Source organism: Rhinoderma darwinii, chromosome 5 (assembly GCF_050947455.1).
Source record: "Rhinoderma darwinii isolate aRhiDar2 chromosome 5, aRhiDar2.hap1, whole genome shotgun sequence".
NCBI classification, from domain to species: Eukaryota; Metazoa; Chordata; class Amphibia; order Anura; family Rhinodermatidae; genus Rhinoderma; species Rhinoderma darwinii.
In genome coordinates, this window is record NC_134691.1 from 213,377,079 (window position 1) to 213,389,195 (window position 12,117).

The 12,117-nt window shown below is 45.4% G+C and overlaps 2 non-coding genes across 2 annotated transcripts; both read right to left on the reverse strand.

The window, feature by feature from the left end:
- Window positions 1-4,605: 4,605 nt before the first annotated feature.
- On the reverse strand, window positions 4,606-4,803 carry LOC142654236 (U2 spliceosomal RNA). Its single transcript, XR_012848945.1, has one exon. It is a non-coding gene; the product is annotated as a U2 spliceosomal RNA (small nuclear RNA).
- Window positions 4,804-11,392: 6,589 nt separating this feature from the next.
- Window positions 11,393-11,583, reverse strand: LOC142653813 (U2 spliceosomal RNA). Its single transcript, XR_012848672.1, has one exon. It is a non-coding gene; the product is annotated as a U2 spliceosomal RNA (small nuclear RNA).
- Window positions 11,584-12,117: the final 534 nt, after the last annotated feature.

Below are 12,117 nucleotides of genomic sequence, written 5' to 3' on the forward strand. Positions count from 1 at the left end.
TTGTATAATAGGGAGACCTCACCCTTCTGCCAGGACTTAGGCAGCATCTTGGATTTAAAAACTTCTGCGTATAGTAAAAACAAATCTTCTTTTAAAAGATCATAAAATTTTACATAAAACTCACTGGGTATACCGTCCGGACCAGGAACTTTACCTGCTTTAAAACTTTTAACTGTTTCTAAAATCTCCTGCTCCGTCAGGTCCTGCAATAAAAAATTCTGGGAGACAGGGTCTAAAACAGTGGTAATCTCCTTCAGTGAGTCACGCATAAAATCACGATCCACAGTCTTAACATTAAAAAGGTCAGTATAAAACTCATGAACTTTACTTAAAAGACCCTGTACATCCGACACACCTTCAATATTTTTGATGACAGCCCTTTTATTGTTGATTTTTTTAAAAAAGTACCTGGAGCAGGTCTCGTTCTCCTCTATGTTTTGAATTTTTGAACGAAAGATTATTTCTTTACCTTTCTGCTCCAGGCACTGGGCTATCTCCTTTTTAAGGTCGGTGATGTCGGCTTCCACTTCTATTTCATTGTCTCGCATTTTGTACAGGGTCTGCAGACGGGTGTTTAGTGTATTAAAAACAGCATATTTTATTTTGGCTTTTACCACACTCTTTTTAATAAAAAAATCTTTTATTTTACTTTTCATCTTCTCCCACCATGCACTGATGGGAGCTCTGGTATCTCTCACCCGCCTGCTTTTCTTGTAAAATTCAATAAAATCGGTTAAAACCTGTGGATCATCTAAAAGGGAAACATTCATCTTCCAGGACTTCTTACAAATAAGATTATTAAGATCACGCTTCACATAAAAAGATAAAAGCCTATGATCTGAAAACACGTTGGTTAAAACTTCACATTTAAAAGGCAGTAAGTTCTCATTACAAAATATAAAATCTATCCTGGAGCTACAGGTGGCGTTGCTCCAGGTAACGCCGGCTTCCTCTGGACTGCTCCTGTTACATTCTTTGTAAACATCTTTTAAATTAAAATCGCTCACCATATTTTTGAGCAGTCCAGAGGTCTTATCGTAATTTCTGCTTGTAGCACTTGTAAGCCGGCGTTCCCCTCTCAGGATACAGTTAAAATCACCTGCGAGGATAAAAGGCTCAGTTGTGTTAATAAAAAGAGGTAAAACTTCTAGCATTTCTGCCCTCTCATTTTTATCAGGTGAGCCATAAAAATTTAAAAACTGCCATTTCACACCGTCAATAAAAGCCTTAACCAATAAAATACGTCCTGGTAAGATTTCTTGAATAAAATCAATTAAAACGTTTCCCTTAAATAGAATGGCGACCCCTGCTGATCTGGACTCGTTTGATCCAGACCAGACGGATGGACCATATTTCCAATCTTCTTTATATTTGGTGTACTTCATCGTATGGGGAATACCGCACTCCTGCAGGAAAAAAACAGAGGCTGCCAGGCAAGATAAAAAATTGAAGAGAGCAACCCTTCTTACTTTAGACTTGGCGCCCCTCACGTTGAGGGATATTCCCTTTAGTTCAGACATTGTGGAGTTTTGAATGCGTATTTGATTTTAAAATAATAAATAGTAGCGGTATTTTAAAATCACACATTTTCTCCACCAGCAATACCAAATATCTCACTTGGGCTCAGATACCCGCCCCCGTCCGAATCATTTGTCAGGAGGGAGAACGAAGGAGAGGAACTACCTTCGCTGAGGGTAACGCCAGCAACCAAACTTCTGCGTACGGGGAGCCCAAACTCATTCGGATCTCCCTGGGTCTCAAACGGTTGACCGTCTAGGTCGGGTGGGTCCCCTAGGGGGCTCGCACCTCCCCCCTGGGACCATGCAGGCCCTTCTGGAGGGGGAGGTTGCGCACAAGGTGGGGTGTCAGTTTCCACGGGGGGAACAGTGCCCGCCCTCCTCACCAGTCGCGGCGAGGAGGGGGTTCTAGGAGGAGCCGCATCGTTTTTCACCGTTGTGTCCATCTGCTCCTCCCCTGTCTCCCCCCTACTGACTCTGGCTTGCCTCCCTTTTTTACGGGGACCCACCGGCACCTCGTCCTCTTCATCCGACGAGGATGCCAGAGACCCAGGGCTTGGAGCAGGCCCGGCACCCCCTGAGCAACCAGCCTTCTGGGATGCCTCAGTTTTTCCGGCCTGCTCCTTTTCCGCCTTCCGCTTAGTCTGCCGCTTTTCCTTCGCACTGGGCTCCCCTTTATCCTCCAAGGTTGCTGGCTGCGAGGTACCTGTTTTGGCTCCAGTCCCTCGCACCTTTGAAGCCCAGGTACCTCTCTCCTCTTTCGTGTGGCTGGTCTGTTCCTCTCCCTGGGGACGGGTTTGGTCCGCTGGTGGAGCACGTGGGGGCGCTCCGGGTTGCTCATCTTCTTCGCCTCGGTACCTATAGGGGCAAGAAAAATACAGATGACCAGTTTTCTGACAAAAGTTACATTTTTTTTCTCCTATGCATTCTCTTATTGTGTGCTCTTTGCTTCCGCAGTTTCTGCAGGTGACATCGCAGTTGTAACTGGTATGCCCATAGGTACCGCAGGCCCTGCAGAAGTTTGGCATCCCCGAGAAGTAGAGGTCGCCATTCACTGTTCCAATTTTAAAACGAGCCGGTGGGAGTCTCGTATTTTGGGTGGAGGGGTCCTTTATCAAAGTCACTAAGTACTTCCACTTGACGGTCCACACACCGCACTCGTTCATAACTCTCCCCATAAGCTTGATGTTCTTGAAGTAGGCAGCTAAGAATGCTGCCACTTCCTGGTCCTTCACATATGGGGAATACATCTTAATCACCACGAGTTTGGTTACCTCAAAAGCATGCTCTATTACCTGGACTCCCAAAGACGTGAGTTGAACTTTTTCCCTCTCAGCTTTGTCCATAGCATCACGGAGGATACCTTCTCCAACAAAAGTTATGTCAAAAACTCCACGCCTTGGGTAATCCTGGATCGCCAAAATTTCATGCTTGCGGACCGCCAGCAACTTCTCGAGGATTTCGTATACGAGGAACTTGACACCTCGTGGACCGCCTCCACCCTCTGCCAAGATGACTCTAGCAGAGTTTCGCAGCCGGGCGTACACCGGCACCGCATCGGGTTCGCCTGCCATTAGCGTGGCCAGGTCGAACCGCGCAGCTTTCGCTGCGCCCCTTGACGTACAGAGACCAAGGGGCTGGGGGGATCGCAACTCGTTGCTCAGGACTAAGCCTCTCTCCCAAATAGCAGCACGGGGGTGAAGTCCAGGCGAACCTGGACGATCCCCCGAGGCCGAGAGAGAGGGTACCTGAGCACCTTCTGACTAAAAACCTCCTGTATAAATACACTTGGTCTTAGCCAAAAGGCCGAGAAGCGATAACCCGAATGGGCCGGGCGTTGACCGAGCCTGCCTAATACTGCTGTTCACCCCTTGCAGCGATTGATTCAGCCTACTCCTAGGCAATTCCATGGGGCCCTGCAGGCTCACACACATTTACAGCTACTAAGCGGGAGGTGAATAAAGGCCGGAGAGGAAGCCAGACAGGATTTGCTTCTTTTGCTTGCACCACAATGCAGTGCTGAAAGAGGAGGAATCTACATAAAAACGCCTTCCTGGCAACGCCCAAATGCCCTCCTGCCATGCAGATAAACACTGGCAGCGGCAGCAAGTGCATGCCCACAGCCACCCCTTGTTCCTTCACACCTTGTATCAGCTGTAATCCAGTCCAGTCCAGTGCTGCCTGCTGAGCAGCACTGACCAACACTGCCTGGGCCCAGGCTTTTATCTCTGAGGCCCCATTATGATGTCAGAAAGCTGGCTCTGGAATCCTGAGGGCTCCACTATGACACGTGCAAAGTTCCGTCTGAACTTTATATAAGACGGTGCGGCTCAGTCAGTCACTCAGTGTTGCCTGAGAGGGCAACACTGCAACAGCCGGCCGCCAGGCTGTCTTTTTTTTGCACAGCTAGTTGCCTCCAGGAGGCCACAAGAGGGAGACAAGGGACTGCAAAATGGAAAATAGGCATCCACCAACTTTACAGACAACTTCTCCTTGCTCCTACAACCTCCATCCTTGCACAGTTTGTTATTCTTCCAGGTAACAAAGTAACAAATCCAAATTGCTGCTCTCTTTGTAGGCAAGCAAGGGTTTGTTGCAACTGCAATTCTTACTTCTTCTTGAAATGTAGGGACGACAGTACATTCCATCACATCCATCTAGTGTACACAGGTAGGTCCATTGTGGCGGGTAGGCGGCTGGCTGCTTTAATGGCTGTTTGCTGTTCCCCTACTCCACTCCACTCCACTATTTGACTGTGGTGCTGCATCAATCAGTGGCTGGCTCAGGTGCAGCTCTTTAACTTACCTAGGAGGGAGGGCGGAGAGAAGACAAGGAAGGTGAATGAGCTGTTCCAATGTGAAATGCCGGAAACACAGAAACACAGAAGACACACACACAACAAGAGGTGGCAATGTATTAATTAATTGCATTTAATAAATTAGCTCATTATCACACATGACTGTACAAATGCATTGTCCAACAGGTGTTGAAATAATGGGATTAAAAGGGGAGATCCCATCAGAAAGACAGAAACAATGGCAAACACAAAAAAACACTTTTGGAATCTGATTTTAGTCAACACATAAGGAAAGGGTGCACCGGTCCTGGAAATACTGCAATACCAGGTCAATGCGTGGAGTGGACAGAGCAAGCTCTATTTCCATCTCCCTGTTCTAAAAATCCATTTAATATATGGTCCCCAGATAGGGGACGTATCAGATATTAAACTGATAAGAACAGATTTTTTTTTCAGTTGGCTACCCCCTCGCGGGGGTGTCAATGATTTATTAATAAAAAATTCAATTTTACAATAAATAACATTACAATTACGTCAAACATTTTCACATTGTTACAATAGTAAAATCAAATTACATTATTATTTATAGGGGGACATGGTGGCAAATCTTTATTTATTGGAGTTCCAGTCAGTCACAAACCATTTATTTAGAAGGGTGGCATTTGCTTTCCTGTCAATTAAATAATATAAATACATCTCACTAAAACAAAGACCTAAAACATCATCCGTTGTTAAAACGTCGTGTTTAAAAAGAAGGATGTTCCTGGCCTTCCAAAGAGCTTCTTTAGCGCAATTCATCGTCTTCCATGCTATTGTCTTCTGATTCGCGGTCGGGCATCCAAATTGTCCATATAAAATATCATCGTAACATAAGTCCTTCAGGTCTGCCGTCTTTTCCATAAGAGGGAATATCTTTTTCCAAAAATGTTGTGCAAAGTAACATGTCCAAAGTAAATGACGCACTGTCTCCTCAGCCTGGCAGCCTTCCCTCGGGCAGACGGCAGACCTCGCGAATCTTCTTCTGTATTGGAATGCCCGGCATGGAAGACATTGATGAATGCAGCTCCAGGCCAGGTCCTTCTGTGTGTTAAAGAGATAAAATATGTTAGACATTTTCCAGATAAAACCACTGCGTTTTTCGTTAAAATTGTCTATTCTGCTGACCGCATCCTCTCTTTTTAGGTCGATTAAAAGCTTCTTGCTATTTTTAAGATCATTAATACTCTTCCCTTTTAATTTAAATAAAGCAACTATTTTTTCTAAAATTACGTATTGTGGGGGTAAATTAAAAGCATAAGGTGAGGTTAAAATAATCTGGAACCACCCACACCTTCGCATAAAAAACCCTGTATTATAACGTAAATAAAACGACCAATAGTGCTCTTTAAAAAGGGAATTAAAACAGAAGCTAAAAAATTTTAGTAAAAGAAACCTATTAAAATCTGGAAAGTCTTTGCCACCCTTTGGTTTGGACTTCATCACGATTCCTCTCTTTAATTTCTCCATTCTGGAACTCCAAAAGAAAGTAAAACAAGCTTTGGTTATTTTTCTCAGTAAAACCGTGGGAGGAGGGAAAACCATACTCAGATATAAAAGCAGGGGTAAAATGACCATTTTAATAATTAAAATTTTTCCCTCCATAGTAAGCTTCCTCATATTCCACATACATATCTTCTTGTTTACTTTCTGCGCCACCATGTCCCAACTGATAAAACCATTGTCGTACTCACTGAAGGAGACTCCTAAAATTTTAATATTATCCGACACAGGAACTGGTATGTCACTAAAAACCATGCTTCCTATGCTTAAAATACTACTCTTGCTAAAGTTTATCTTAAAACTGGAAGCACAGCAATAAAACTCTATCTGCTTGAGGGCTCTCTGAAGCGACCGGGTGTCCCTGCATAATACCGCTACATCATCCATGTACCCCACTGCTTTAGCCTCTATGCCGCCTCCCCCTGGCAGGGGGACTCCACGTATCAACTTGTCTCGGCGAATTGCGCATAATAGAGGCTCTAACGCACATATAAAAAGCAGTGGGGACAAGGGACACCCCTGCTTCACCCCAGAGTTTAAAAATACGTCCTGTGTCTTAAAACCATTTACTAAAATCTTACTTGTACAATTTTTATAAAAGGCTTTGATGGATAATAAAAATCCTTCAGGTATACCCATACGCTCTAAAACCTTAAACAAATAAAAGTGAGAGACACGGTCAAAAGCTTTTTCAAAGTCTATTGATAAAATTGCTAAATTATTCTTCCTAGACCTCGTGTCCTCAATCACATCTTTAATAAGGTTAAGATTGTCCCAGATGCTGCGGCCTGGCACCCCACATACTTGGTTGGAATGTATTATGTGGGGTATTATGGCTTTCATCCGGTTCGCACATAATTTAGCCATGATCTTGTAGTCGCTGTTTAGAAGGGTTATTGGTCTCCAGTTCTTTAAAACTGCGATGTCACCCGTCTTGTATAATAGGGAGACCTCACCCTTCTGCCAGGACTTAGGCAGCATCTTGGATTTAAAAACTTCTGCGTATAGTAAAAACAAATCTTCTTTTAAAAGATCATAAAATTTTACATAAAACTCACTGGGTATACCGTCCGGACCAGGAACTTTACCTGCTTTAAAACTTTTAACTGTTTCTAAAATCTCCTGCTCCGTCAGGTCCTGCAATAAAAAATTCTGGGAGGCAGGGTCTAAAACAGTGGTAATCTCCTTCAGTGAGTCACGCATAAAATCACGATCCACAGTCTTAACATTAAAAAGGTCAGTATAAAACTCATGAACTTTACTTAAAAGACCCTGTACATCCGACACACCTTCAATGTTTTTGATGACAGCCCTTTTGTTGTTGATTTTTTTAAAAAAGTACCTGGAGCAGGTCTCGTTCTCCTCTATGTTTTGAATTTTTGAACGAAAGATTATTTCTTTACCTTTCTGCTCCAGGCACTGGGCTATCTCCTTTTTGAGGTCGGTGATGTCGGCTTCCACTTCTATTTCATTGTCTCGCATTTTGTACAGGGTCTGCAGACGGGTGTTTAGTGTATTAAAAACAGCATATTTTATTTTGGCTTTTGCCACACTCTTTTTAATAAAAAAATCTTTTATTTTACTTTTCATCTTCTCCCACCATGCACTGATGGGAGCTCTGGTATCTCTCACCCGCCTGCTTTTCTTGTAAAATTCAATAAAATCGGTTAAAACCTGTGGATCATCTAAAAGGGAAACATTCATCTTCCAGGACTTCTTACAAATAAGATTATTAAGATCACGCTTCACATAAAAAGATAAAAGCCTATGATCTGAAAACACGTTGGTTAAAACTTCACATTTAAAAGGCAGTAAGTTCTCATTACAAAATATAAAATCTATCCTGGAGCTACAGGTGGCGTTGCTCCAGGTAACGCCGGCTTCCTCTGGACTGCTCCTGTTACATTCTTTGTAAACATCTTTTAAATTAAAATCGCTCACCATATTTTTGAGCAGTCCAGAGGTCTTATCGTAATTTCTGCTTGTAGCACTTGTAAGCCGGCGTTCCCCTCTCAGGATACAGTTAAAATCACCTGCGAGGATAAAAGGCTCAGTTGTGTTAATAAAAAGAGGTAAAACTTCTAGCATTTCTGCCCTCTCATTTTTATCAGGTGAGCCATAAAAATTTAAAAACTGCCATTTCACACCGTCAATAAAAGCCTTAACCAATAAAATACGTCCTGGTAAGATTTCTTGAATAAAATCAATTAAAACGTTTCCCTTAAATAGAATGGCGACCCCTGCTGATCTGGACTCGTTTGATCCAGACCAGACGGATGGACCATATTTCCAATCTTCTTTATATTTGGTGTACTTCATCGTATGGGGAATACCGCACTCCTGCAGGAAAAAAACAGAGGCTGCCAGGCAAGATAAAAAATTGAAGAGAGCAACCCTTCTTACTTTAGACTTGGCGCCCCTCACGTTGAGGGATATTCCCTTTAGTTCAGACATTGTGGAGTTTTGAATGCGTATTTGATTTTAAAATAATAAATAGTAGCGGTATTTTAAAATCACACATTTTCTCCACCAGCAATACCAAATATCTCACTTGGGCTCAGATACCCGCCCCCGTCCGAATCATTTGTCAGGAGGGAGAACGAAGGAGAGGAACTACCTTCGCTGAGGGTAACGCCAGCAACCAAACTTCTGCGTACGGGGAGCCCAAACTCATTCGGATCTCCCTGGGTCTCAAACGGTTGACCGTCTAGGTCGGGTGGGTCCCCTAGGGGGCTCGCACCTCCCCCCTGGGACCGTGCAGGCCCTTCTGGAGGGGGAGGTTGCGCACAAGGTGGGGTGTCAGTTTCCACGGGGGGAACAGTGCCCGCCCTCCTCACCAGTCGCGGCGAGGAGGGGGTTCTAGGAGGAGCCGCATCGTTTTTCACCGTTGTGTCCATCTGCTCCTCCCCTGTCTCCCCCCTACTGACTCTGGCTTGCCTCCCTTTTTTACGGGGACCCACCGGCACCTCGTCCTCTTCCTCCGACGAGGATGCCAGAGACCCAGGGCTTGGAGCAGGCCCGGCACCCCCTGAGCAACCAGCCTTCTGGGATGCCTCAGTTTTTCCGGCCTGCTCCTTTTCCGCCTTCCGCTTAGTCTGCCGCTTTTCCTTCGCACTGGGCTCCCCTTTATCCTCCAAGGTTGCTGGCTGCGAGGTACCTGTTTTGGCTCCAGTCCCTCGCACCTTTGAAGCCCAGGTACCTCTCTCCTCTTTCGTGTGGCTGGTCTGTTCCTCTCCCTGGGGACGGGTTTGGTCCGCTGGTGGAGCACGTGGGGGCGCTCCGGGTTGCTCATCTTCTTCGCCTCGGTACCTATAGGGGCAAGAAAAATACAGATGACCAGTTTTCTGACAAAAGTTACATTTTTTTTCTCCTGTGCATTCTCTAATTGTGTGCTCTTTGCTTCCGCAGTTCCTGCAGGTGACATCGCAGTTGTAACTGGTATGCCCATAGGTACCGCAGGCCCTGCAGAAGTTTGGCATCCCCGAGAAGTAGAGGTCGCCATTCACTGTTCCAATTTTAAAACGAGCCGGTGGGAGTCTCGTATTTTGGGTGGAGGGGTCCTTTATCAAAGTCACTAAGTACTTCCACTTGACGGTCCACACACCGCACTCGTTCATAACTCTCCCCATAAGCTTGATGTTCTTGAAGTAGGCAGCTAAGAATGCTGCCACTTCCTGGTCCTTCACATATGGGGAATACATCTTAATCACCACGAGTTTGGTTACCTCAAAAGCATGCTCTATTACCTGGACTCCCAAAGACGTGAGTTGAACTTTTTCCCTCTCAGCTTTGTCCATAGCATCACGGAGGATACCTTCTCCAACAAAAGTTATGTCAAAAACTCCACGCCTTGGGTAATCCTGGATCGCCAAAATTTCATGCTTGCGGACCGCCAGCAACTTCTCGAGGATTTCGTATACGAGGAACTTGACACCTCGTGGACCGCCTCCACCCTCTGCCAAGATGACTCTAGCAGAGTTTCGCAGCCGGGCGTATACCGGCACCGCATCGGGTTCGCCTGCCATTAGCGTGGCCAGGTCGAACCGCGCAGCTTTCGCTGCGCCCCTTGACGTACAGAGACCAAGGGGCTGGGGGGATCGCAACTCGTTGCTCAGGACTAAGCCTCTCTCCCAAATAGCAGCACGGGGGTGAAGTCCAGGCGAACCTGGACGATCCCCCGAGGCCGAGAGAGAGGGTACCTGAGCACCTTCTGACTAAAAACCTCCTGTATAAATACACTTGGTCTTAGCCAAAAGGCCGAGAAGCGATAACCCGAATGGGCCGGGCGTTGACCGAGCCTGCCTAATACTGCTGTTCACCCCTTGCAGCGATTGATTCAGCCTACTCCTAGGCAATTCCATGGGGCCCTGCAGGCTCACACACATTTACAGCTACTAAGCGGGAGGTGAATAAAGGCCGGAGAGGAAGCCAGACAGGATTTGCTTCTTTTGCTTGCACCACAATGCAGTGCTGAAAGAGGAGGAATCTACATAAAAACGCCTTCCTGGCAACGCCCAAATGCCCTCCTGCCATGCAGATAAACACTGGCAGCGGCAGCAAGTGCATGCCCACAGCCACCCCTTGTTCCTTCACACCTTGTATCAGCTGTAATCCAGTCCAGTCCAGTGCTGCCTGCTGAGCAGCACTGACCAACACTGCCTGGGCCCAGGCTTTTATCTCTGAGGCCCCATTATGATGTCAGAAAGCTGGCTCTGGAATCCTGAGGGCTCCACTATGACACGTGCAAAGTTCCGTCTGAACTTTATATAAGACGGTGCGGCTCAGTCAGTCACTCAGTGTTGCCTGAGAGGGCAACACTGCAACAGCCGGCCGCCAGGCTGTCTTTTTTTTGCACAGCTAGTTGCCTCCAGGAGGCCACAAGAGGGAGACAAGGGACTGCAAAATGGAAAATAGGCATCCACCAACTTTACAGACAACTTCTCCTTGCTCCTACAACCTCCATCCTTGCACAGTTTGTTATTCTTCCAGGTAACAAAGTAACAAATCCAAATTGCTGCTCTCTTTGTAGGCAAGCAAGGGTTTGTTGCAACTGCAATTCTTACTTCTTCTTGAAATGTAGGGACGACAGTACATTCCATCACATCCATCTAGTGTACACAGGTAGGTCCATTGTGGCGGGTAGGCGGCTGGCTGCTTTAATGGCTGTTTGCTGTTCCCCTACTCCACTCCACTCCACTATTTGACTGTGGTGCTGCATCAATCAGTGGCTGGCTCAGGTGCAGCTCTTTAACTTACCTAGGAGGGAGGGCGGAGAGAAGACAAGGAAGGTGAATGAGCTGTTCCAATGTGAAATGCCGGAAACACAGAAACACAGAAGACACACACACAACAAGAGGTGGCAATGTATTAATTAATTGCATTTAATAAATTAGCTCATTATCACACATGACTGTACAAATGCATTGTCCAACAGGTGTTGAAATAATGGGATTAAAAGGGGAGATCCCATCAGAAAGACAGAAACAATGGCAAACACAAAAAAACACTTTTGGAATCTGATTTTAGTCAACACATAAGGAAAGGGTGCACCGGTCCTGGAAATACTGCAATACCAGGTCAATGCGTGGAGTGGACAGAGCAAGCTCTATTTCCATCTCCCTGTTCTAAAAATCCATTTAATATATGGTCCCCAGATAGGGGACGTATCAGATATTAAACTGATAAGAACAGATTTTTACATTTTAATTTTTTTAGTTCTTATTCAGCTATTTCTTATAAAATCTGCGAAACAGAAAAAAGCTTCAGTTCAAACATCTTCCAACAGGACGTTCCAACTTCTTAAATTCCACCAGCTTGAGGCTTTTGGACCCACTCTCTTCCTGTCCAACAAATAGAAGACGTAAATTTCACTTAGGGCCAGCTTTATACAGTCTTTCTCGGAAATGGTGTCTCTTCTGAACAGTAAGATGTTGCGCACCTTCCATAGGGCATTTTTTAAACAGTTCAAGATAATCCACAACACTCTCTTCTTCTCTCCCACAGGATGCTTGAAGTCTCCATACAGCACCACTTCATGGTTCAGGAACCTTAATTCACAGGTAAATTTCAGTAGAATGCCAACAGTTTTCCATACCTTCTGAGCATAGGCACAGTTCCACATTAAGTGCATGACGCTTTCTTCTCCAGGACACCCAGCTCTTGGGCATCTTGGAGTGGAGACGAGCCCTCTTCTATACTGAAATGCCCTGGTAGGGAGACTTTCGTGTAGAATCATCCAAGACAAGTCTTTAAGAACATTTGATA